The sequence below is a fragment of the Cyprinus carpio genome, chromosome B9 (assembly GCF_018340385.1).
Source record: "Cyprinus carpio isolate SPL01 chromosome B9, ASM1834038v1, whole genome shotgun sequence".
NCBI classification, from domain to species: Eukaryota; Metazoa; Chordata; class Actinopteri; order Cypriniformes; family Cyprinidae; genus Cyprinus; species Cyprinus carpio.
Genome location: NC_056605.1, coordinates 12,132,867 through 12,143,643, shown reverse-complemented (window position 1 = coordinate 12,143,643; position 10,777 = coordinate 12,132,867). Strand labels below are relative to the sequence as shown.

Below are 10,777 nucleotides of genomic sequence, written 5' to 3'. Positions count from 1 at the left end.
CTTGGAAGTCTTCGTACTGATGTTTTGTCATTTAACTCAGATTTTCTGTGAATTGTAAATCACTTTAGGGATTTGAATTGTGCTTGAACACTAATGTCAGTCGTGATCAGGAATTCTTCAAAATTCTTATTTAATATTTATTGGCTCACTCTAGTGATATCTGTATTGGTGAATTAAATGTTAATGTTTATGTACTAAAATGAATGTAGAGTCAGTTTTAGTGGGCTACCCTTAGTGGTATAGTTTTTTTGTTGTTGTTTATGGATGATGCCAATATTTTATCAGGGTGACTAATGGTTAATATAAAGCACATATGTTAAATTAAATAGAAATAGCATACCATTACACCTTCTTTAAGGCATCCATAATAAGTAAGTTTGTTTACATAATATATGTATGTGTACTGTATATGTTTATTGTGTATAACACATGCATATATATATATATATATATATATATATATATATATATATATATATATATATATATATATTTTGATTTTAAAATATATTTTTTAAGATTTTTTTTTTTAAGAAAAATATATGAAATATTTTTTTTATTTATAATATAAATTTATACACAAATAAAATGTGTATATATACATGTAAATACTTTTTAAAACAGATGTATGTGTGTGGATTTATTTTATAATAAATATACACAGTACCACATTATGTAGACAAACTTTTATTATGGATGCAATTAATCGCAATTAATTGTTTGACTGCACTAATTTAAAGATGGTATAACACACTGCAGTTTATATTTAACACAGTATTTAGTATGTGCATGGGAAATCATATTAAAATAAAATATATATTGTGTTGTACATGCTTACTTTCCAGTCAGTCTGACAGAAATCACCCAGAAATCTTGATGGGTTTCATCAGTTTTAAGAAACCTGTATATTTCTGACAAACGTAATGCATTCTCTCTTACCCATTCCACTGTGCTAAGCCCATCCCTGAAGCTCTTATATCCTGCAATAGCCAAAAGCAGTTTTGTGATTCTCAGCACTGATGCATGCATTCTCTCGCTTAGCAGTTCATGGCAATGTTTTTTTAGCACCAAGGCCACATTTTAAATATTTAGATTACTGGCTTTTAGAACAGAGACGTGAATGAAATGAGACTGCCTACAGGGGTAACTGGACGGAGGTGTTTCCCAAAAGCATCAGTTGCCAAAAGTGTTTCGCAAGTTACATTGAACTATATTGGTTGCGACAGAACTTGTGACCATTGCATTGCGTTATAGGATTGTCTTTGTAAACAATACATGCCCTGGTGTCTTGAATTTGAATGAACCATTTAAGTAAGCAGTGTAAATTTGCTGTGTCCTATTGGTACAGCCTTCAGGCCTAATTCAAATGCTGCCTATCAGGTTTTGCAACAGGTAACAAGTCAGTTGTAGTCATTAATCGAAACTGAACCCAACAGTTTGGTTTCCCATTGACTTCCATTGTTTGGACAAAACTACAATTAGAGTCAATAGAAAAAAAGCTGTTTGGATACCAACATTCTTCAAAATTGTAAATGTTCAATAATGTGAGGGAAAATAAATGATAACAGAATTTTCTTTTTTGGGTGATATATCAAGAATATCCATGCCTTCTCGAGATCAGAGTGAAGAAACAGACAACTTCCCAATGTGGGACTGCCTTCTTTGAAACCAATGTTACATTTTGGAGCAGTTTGCATTGGGAACGTCCTAGGGGTTCAACGGATCACAAATCTCACAGTTCGGTCGGATCATATGATGGTTTTTGAGCCACTGATAGGATCATTTTTCAGATCAGCAAGAAAATAAAAAATATTTTGACGTAACCTTGCTTTCCATTGCTTAAAGCTAAGTTCTTATTTGATACCACCGCAAAAACTACTAGCCTAAGAAAGTTCAAACATGATTAAAGAGACAAGTGAACAGCCAGTAAAAATAACAAATACACAAATTACAAGCATAGATAAATACAACAGGTAGTATTGAGGTACAGAAATGTAATAATTAAATGTAAAATAACACTGCATATTCTCCACTGTATAAATTAAATATAGATTCATCTTTGTCAAATGTGTTTTGATGTTTGAAGAGCGTGACAGCAGCAGGTATTTACGATTTCAGCAGCACATCTGATTTCATTTTCAGCTGTTCTCATTCATAACAGACTGCATTTACCAGAATGATTGTCGAGATCGGTATTTTGTCATAGTTTTATGTGTATATGTATATGTTTCGTCCTTTTCTTTTTCTGGAATGGTTTAAAGATAAACTTTCCATCTATTATGGTTAAATTTTGGAATTAATCCACAGATCACATGTGTGACGAACCATGGGGCTTGGTCCGTACGGATCACGGATCAACCACGATCCATTCAACCACTAGAACATCCCTTTGATGCCTAAAAATGCTGTTCTAAAGTAGCTCATAGGTTTTGGACCAGAGCTTGAAAGGAAGGATATGAAGGCAGGAGGAGTTCAGGGTTATGTGTTTGTTTAGATTATAAGATCTGTTAATTAAAGAGATATCAGTATCTGTTTGGATTCATCACATCAGTTGCTTATGTTTATCAGCCAAATCATATGCTTGCTTTCATTCCCTCAAGCAAGCTCTCCAGGCCTGCGTGTCAGATTTGAGTCTGTGAACATCAGCGATTGGCTTTAGTTGTGAAATGTCAGTGCTTGGATTATAGAGAGAAAGATGGAGATGACAAGCCTGTGGGCAGTTTTTCACGTGTTTAAGGTGTGTGTTTTTGGTGACCTATTGTATCCATTCCAGGTCATTCCAGCTTGTTTCGATTGTCTCTTGCTGAGGAGAGTCCCAGTTGTAATTGGTTCCATGTTTGGATGATGTGAAATGAGTGGTCCGCTCTGAATCCTGATGGAATCTTGGAAGGTGGGGACGCCCTTCCAGAATGTTTGTTTTAATGGCAGCCATGGAGATAATGTGACACACACTTTTCTTCTGGCTTCGATTCCAAGTTAAGAAGACATAGAGTTTAATATATTCCTCTAAGGAGATGGTTTGGCAAAAGACAGAATTTATTTATTAGGAGAAACTCATTAGTGTTAAATCTTGATTTATTAGGCTAAAGAGCACAGTGACTCACAGTACTGTTGACTCCAAAACTTATTAGATGTTCTGAAGCAGATTGGGTTACTCGCCCATATTTCCAAGTTACTCACAATTCTGTGCATTGCAACAATATTGAATGTAAAATATTTTGATTTAAATAAATATATATTGATTTAAAATAAATGTTTAATGCCTTCATTTGATTTTCCGAAAAATTAAAACAAGAATTTCTGAGGAAAATTTTTATTTTTTTTTCACTAAAATAAATGTTTTTGTATAATTACACAGAATGTAAAGTACCGAAAAAAGGTACCATTGAGTACCGGCACCGAAATTCTTCTAAATTCTTCTGAGGTGAAATTCAGTGCAGTCCCGTATCGTGATACCTATCGTACCTTAGCCTCTGTATCGTGATGCGTATCATATCGTGACTTTGCTGGTGATGCACAGCCCTGTTTAATAAAGTATCTAAGATAAACTAGGCCTATTTATTTTGAGATTGTGTGGTTTTGTTCTGTATGAACATACAATATTAATTTTATTTGTGTAGGTCTTTAAAAGACTTAAATTTAATATTGAAAACTCTGCAGATACACTGTGCTTGGTCTCAGTAATGATGACAGTCCTAACCATGCAGCCTTAGTACTCTGCTCTTTTCAGTAGATGATAAACTGGCCATTGATGTATCAGTAATAGCCCATAATTTTCAGTGCTATTTTTCTCAGAGCGTTTTGTACAGTGTATCATGCCGAGTTCACTAGCAGCAGGAAAGTCATTCCAGAAGGAGCCGTAATTAGACAGTAAACATGATGGATGCAGAAATGGTGTCTGTGCCGCATGACAATTGAAAATGAACGAAAGACATGTCAAAATGAAGGGTGCTAAAAGTGGTTTTCTGCTCCATGCTCTCTTTAGTGGGGGTGGACAAGTTGAAACTGTCTGTGATAAACCCTCGGATTTATCTTCTCAGAGTGTGTGTGATTGAATTGTTATTATTCACAGAATGGGTTTGTATGTGTTAAACTGCATGTACTATGACCAGGACATTATTTTTTGTGAAGTTGATGCCAGACTGAATCTAGGAGAAGAATGCGTCTCCTTTTATGGACTGGATGGCAGTGGGTTTCTTTCATCTCCTGGCACTAGGACACTTTTCTTTGAGGGCAAACTCTGTGACTACTTATTAGAGAAACAATATTTGCTTTGTTTATTTGCATTTTTCCCCCCGTACTTTATATTACAAGTCCTCAGGTGATAAACCAGTCAAATTAAAGTTATTTGTAGGGGTGTAAATCGGATTGTTCGTCACGATACGATATGATATCGATTCTCATACCCAGCGATATGATATTTGCCGATACCTCATTTCTACGATACGATTACGATTCGATTCGATACAGAAGTATATCAACTGATATATTGATATTTTGATATTATACATCTACATTTTTATTAAACTCACAAATGCAACCAAAATATATAACATGAACATTTATCTGAAATTTTCACATCGTGTACCTCAATTGGGAGATTTTTTTCTTTTTTCTTTTTTTATATAATAAAGAAAATAAACAATTGGACAAACGATTTTGGTTGCTACTCTGGACTCTACAGGTAACCAAATTATAAGCAAAAGCAGGAAATAAATACAATACAACAAAGACACAATTTCAATAAACTTTAAAACAGTTAAATAAACTGCTTTTCAGGTTTTTCAGCTCAGTCTAAAATAAATTTTAAGGTACGCTACAGTAATGTAATAATCAAATGTAAATAACTGCATAGTCTTCACTGTTTAAAACTAAATATAGATTAATCATTTTTGATATTACAAAGGTTATTTAGTCAGAAGCAGTGAGCACTTGTATTTTTCTTTGACAGTATTAGATTTATTATTAGTTTGCTTTCACTTTAAGAACCAAGCACGGATTTAATATACACATGCCTTTTCTTTCTGAACTGTTAACTTTAAGACATATGCCTAACCGACTGTGTTTACTAGGATATTCACCAAAACGCGCATTTTGATATAATTATGTATTTATTGATCCATGCACAAAAAAAGCGGAAGATAGCTCAATTTAGTATTCGCACATGCGGCTGTCTGTGTGCGTGCATGTGCTTCAGTTGTGTGTGGTGAAAACTTCTCACACAGCGCTCGACTGTTCCACAAACAATCCCAGGCGTCTTTTATGCTCACCTTGTGCCTTTGGCAGTCCTTATACCGAGTCCTGATCCGTGAGTTTGAACGAGAATGCACACATTGGCGGTAATGCATAGACGGACATTATGTGAATATATATATATAATGACAGTTGACAAATATTATGCAGTGCAACTACTACGTAGTTATCTGTAGTTAGGCCCTAAAATGCAAGATATTGGGGCAAAAAATGCTCCTGTATCAGTTTTTGCCTCATGTTTATTATATAACATAAGTGCTGTCACACGAGCAGTGAGAGCAGTGTCACACGAATGCTGATTGTCCTGAATATAATGAGTGCAAATGTGAATTTTTTACAACAGTTCAGTAAATAAGAAGTTAATATGGTATTATATTTTAGATTCAATATTGTCTGTTTTTGCTCAGTTTTGCCAATAAAAATATTACATATAAAGCCACAGCAGAATTGTTGTATGTCTCTGAGCAACACAACAGTGTTTACTTTTTAAATGAATCTGCGTTTTGAACGAATCGGGTAAATCAATAATTCAAAGGCCCATTTATACAGTGTGTTCCAAATGGGATACATCGCCCTGATATTACACTGATATTATATGGTAAAACAAGCTCCTTGACTACCGATTTTTTTTCTTTTTTTCTTGAATCCATGGAAAGAAGCTGCAAACACTTAAATATCAGGTATGGTTTACTTGTTTCACTTGTTGAACAGAAGTCTGTTCACATCTCTGTGGTTAGATCAGTGTGCACAATAATGTGTCTTTGACCTTCATTATGTATGTTTTGATTATACTGTGTTGTAAATAATATACAAATAATAATTAAAAAAAAAAATCAATTTTCAATCTCCTCACATTCTGTCTTACCTGCCTCACTGTCACACTGATGGGCCATAAGGGGACGGCCCTTTGTCTCTCAGGTGTGTATTACTAAATATTCATGGCCATCGTCACTCCCTCGCATACAGCTTTTCTATCACAAAACATGTCTTACAAAATTTAAATCAATATATTGTTTTCTGTGAATGAGTAAGCAGAATGATTTTCACAGCATTTTCACAAAAGACTGATTACTCAAAAGTCTTATTCAGAGCTATTCAGTATGGGTCTTATGGCTTTATTTCAGCTACTAAAAAAAAAAAAAAACTTACTAACCATGCATAATTTTTTTTCTAAAAAATGCAAACATGTAGATCAGTCTTTCTCACATATTATTGTAGCACAGTTTGTGCTGAATACAAAAAAAAAATTACACGTTGACCAATAGTATATTGTATGTAGCTGAAATAAGCACAAATGCCAGGGCATGTCAAAACATCTCAAAGGCCCCAAATTCACCTCAGACCCCAGAGGGTTAAACACAACTTTCTCTTTATTTTGCGCTTCTAAACACCCTGTCATAGCTTTTGTTGTCTTCATGCTGTGTTCATGTATTCGCTATAGTTATGTAAGTAATTATTACTCTCTGAGCAGATTATGATTCACACTGGATTGTTTTAGCAGTGGTCACAAACTGGAGTAATTTGTTTATCATATACTTTTTTTTTAAAACGGCTTCTCAGGGATGCTTTTCAGTTGTTAGTCATCTTGATTGCCTCATTAATGGCAGTGAGGCATTTAGAGTGTGAATCAGATGTTTGTTGCCATTTGGGAAAAGGACAGCACGGCCCATATTTCACAATTTAGTGTGCAGTAATTTACCATCTGAGAGTGATTGCAGCACAGAAGATGGAGGAGCTTTGTCCAGACTCAGCAGTTAGTTCTTTCTGTCTCCACAATCTTTTCTTCACCCTTCTTGTGAATTTAGTGAGATGTAAAAGAGGCAAGCAGGCGTTTCTTTTGTGAATTGTCTTCCAGCTTCATGGTGCAGTGCTGCCCTCTCCTCAGGCCAGAGAAACCAGACGACCAACTAGGTCAGATTAATAGACAGCGTGTCAGGGACAGGCAGGCAAAACACTGCAGTTGCTAGTGTTTGAGAGCGAGAGACACAAACACACACACAGTGAGAAAGAAAGTGACAGAGATGGTAAGAAGGAGAGAACGGGAGTGTGATGGAGGGAGTGCTGAAGTGAAACTGTCTTTTGTTAGTATTTGTAAGAGTCCACAGCTGTTTGATACATGCCCTGTTATATAGAATGTGCTCTTTTGTTGTAACTGACATCTGTGATATTGATTCGGTTGAAATGACTGCATTCATAGGAGCTGTTCTGTCTTACATTTTACAGATTTGTCTGGAGCAGCGCTGTCTTATGGCAAGCTCACTACAGGACTTTTGGCTGGATTTTGCTGTTGCAGACAGATTTTTCAAGGTCTGCAACAGAACTAAGTCATGAGGTGTTAGTTCAAATTTAAAAAATGCTTATAAAAAAAAAGTTTCTTCTGCAGATATGGCCTTGTTTATGGATCTGTGCCTTTGTGCATGCGAACATCTGACTGCTATGTAGTGATTGTGTTTTCAGAAAAAGCGCACCCTTAATTTACAGAGAAAAGAAGGTCAGGGATTATTCAAGTTTTTTAAGGTATCTAATATTTTGATACTTAATATCCATGATCTAAATATTTTAAAAAATTAAAAGTTTGTTGTCATTTGGAAGTGTGTAGGTCTACTTGCATTATTATGCTGATACATTATGATTATATATTCAGTAGCATAAAATGGTCTTTAAAAACTCAAAAATATCGCTTATCGCAATTATTTCTGGGGCAATATAACGCACAACAAAAAGTTGCTATCGTGACTGGCCTAACCTGGTCTTATAGTGTGAGCGACGCAATTACAAGGTGGCACTAATCCAGCCAATCACAGTGCAGATGGTATAAATGGAGAATGGTTGATCAAGTTCAACATGCAATGTCTTTACGAACAGAAAAGAAAACACACAAATTAATCAAATTAACTAACTAGAAATAAATGTAACAAATGCATATATTGTGTATACATTTTTTAATTTAATTATATTATAGGTTTGGGCAATATATTGAATAATACATTGAATAATACATTGAATAATACATTTATTTGTAGAATTCACTTTGGATTTAATGTGAGTTTCTTTTGGTAGCAATGGAATTTTTTGAAAATCACATAATTTTATATAATGTTTTGGTTAACAACAAGAATTCTATCTTTATTGCTATGCAATAGGTACAAACTAGGGGTGTAACGATTCACAAAATTTATGGTTCGGTTTGATATGACACAGTGGTGTCATGGTTTGGTTCAGTTCGGTATGTGCGGTACTGGGGTAATTGGTTACGTCGCAATGTTGGAAATATTTCTGTTTTAAACCATGAAGGTGAGCCAATGGATATCAAACAAGCAACGTGGAAACTTTGCACAAGTGTTATGCCAGTGAACGGTCAAGCCCCATCTTATCTCTCAGATCATCTTATTCCTGTTTCATCCTCCAGATCTCTAAGATCTTCTGATAGAGCTCTTTTAGTTGTCCCTCGTTCACGCCTAAAAACGAAGGGTGATAGGGCTTTTTCTATTGTGGCCCCCCGTCTCTGGAACCAACTTCCACTGGACATTTGCCTTGCACCTTCTATCACAACTTTTAAAATGAAGTTGAAAACATATCTTTATTCCCAGGCATTTTAAATTGGATTTTATCTATGTTCCATTGTTTTACTGTATCATCTGTTTTGTTTATTTTATGTTTATCTTTGACTTTGTTCAGCGCATAGGTAAAACATAACAATATAAAAAATCTACATAAATAAACATTACATACTTAATAACTTACTAACGTCTTAATCTCAGTCAATTCGCTATACAAAAAGTGCAAGGAAAAAACGGAATGACTGAGTAATGACGAAGCGTTCGGTACCTGACGCCGCAAATTCTCTTAGAAACAACAAGAAATGTATCTACTTCAGCATATACTGAAATAGTATATAGCTAACTGTTTTCATTTATTCCCTTAATATTTATCTTGTGGCCCGTACATACTGAAAAAAAAGAAGTATTTCACATTAAACAGGTTGTTTTTGTTGGTGCTGGAAATAGGTTTAAAGCTTTTTATTTCATTGATTTTTATTGATGACTGCAGTTTTAATATTTTAATTATAGGCCTATAATTCATTGTATAATAGACCTGTTTTAAAAGACCTTTTTTAAAAACATTTTAATTGAGTAAATAGCCTAATCCTTTTGTTATCCTCGCAGCTCGTCAGTTATGTGGTAATATTGTGGGGGAAATTAATTGTAATTTTAATTTAATAATAAAAGAAACTAATAATAATAGGCCTAATAAAAATAAGAATGCCAAATCCTCTTAATATTGCGAATAATTGATGTTTTTGACAATATTTCTGGCTATCGTCGATACAAGTTCATCATCTTTCGATGCGATAAATGAAAGATATTAATAAGAAATGTGGCAAACTATTCCTATTTCAAAAGAGAGCTCGTGCAGACGAGGAGTTAATGCGCCGCTTGCTTGGCACCGGAACAGTGTCACACCGTCACGTCGTAACATCTTTATCATCACCTCAAAAAAAGAAATATGAACTCTACTTCAGTACCTCACAAATACGACAAAGCATCACACATTATGAGATTTGTCATGTAGTGTCATGCTGAATCCAGTGTAGCATCACTTATTATAATGAGTTATATAGTATTTTGTTGCGCCGCACCTCTTGCGTCCGGTAGACAGGGTGTATTTAACTTTCTTGTTTAGGCTACTTTCTTGTTTAACTGTATTATTTATTTTATATTTATTTTAGTGTTTTGCACTAATTATTATATATATACATATATATCTCAGCACCTTGTCACCGGTGGTAGTTGGTCCCATTACCACCGCGGTGGTAAAAATCTGCCACCGTCACAGCCCTATATTTCACACACTTTAAGCTCTTTTATTTTCCATATGTAATAGGATTAGTCCAACAAATCGTTCTGTTTGTAATGCGTACCGAACCGAAAGCCTCGGACCCAACGGATCAATATGAATATGTGTATCGTTACACCCCTAGTACATATATATAAGACATGTCTTTTCACTAGACTTTCATTGTATTTTGTGTTGCTTTTTCAATTAATCATAGTTCAATATTTCAGGGCATATACCCTACCATTCAAATGTTTTAGTCAATAATAGGAATGGGAGATATCTTATCTTTTGCAATATACAGGTACAAATTCTTTCCACAATAAGAGTTAGTCTTCCTGCGATTACAACAATAAAACCAGGTGGAGTGACTTGGTGGGAGGCGGACGTGAAACCTAGGAGGAGTTTATCGCTAAATGTGTAGCTGCCTCTACAATCTGGAATTGGTTTGGTCAGAATTGTACAATGTGACAAAAAAATTGTTCTGTGCAATGAATAAATGTACTACAAAAACGTGTGTGATAAAGTTTTGCATGTGAATGAGCCTGTTTACAAACCTGTTGTCCAACAAAGAGATTTATTGACATACTTTTACTCCAAATTCACTTTATAACATCAGTCAAGTATTTGAAATAACTTATTTTTGTAGCCAGACCTGGTTTCATATCACAGAATGAGGCAGAAATCC

At 34.7% G+C, this 10,777-nt stretch overlaps 1 protein-coding gene across 12 annotated transcripts in view; it reads left to right on the top strand.

The window, feature by feature from the left end:
• abi2a (abl-interactor 2a) overlaps nucleotides 1-10,777 on the top strand; it is a 39,520-nt gene that overhangs the window by 578 nt on the left and 28,165 nt on the right. The gene's annotated exons all lie outside the window — the stretch shown is intronic.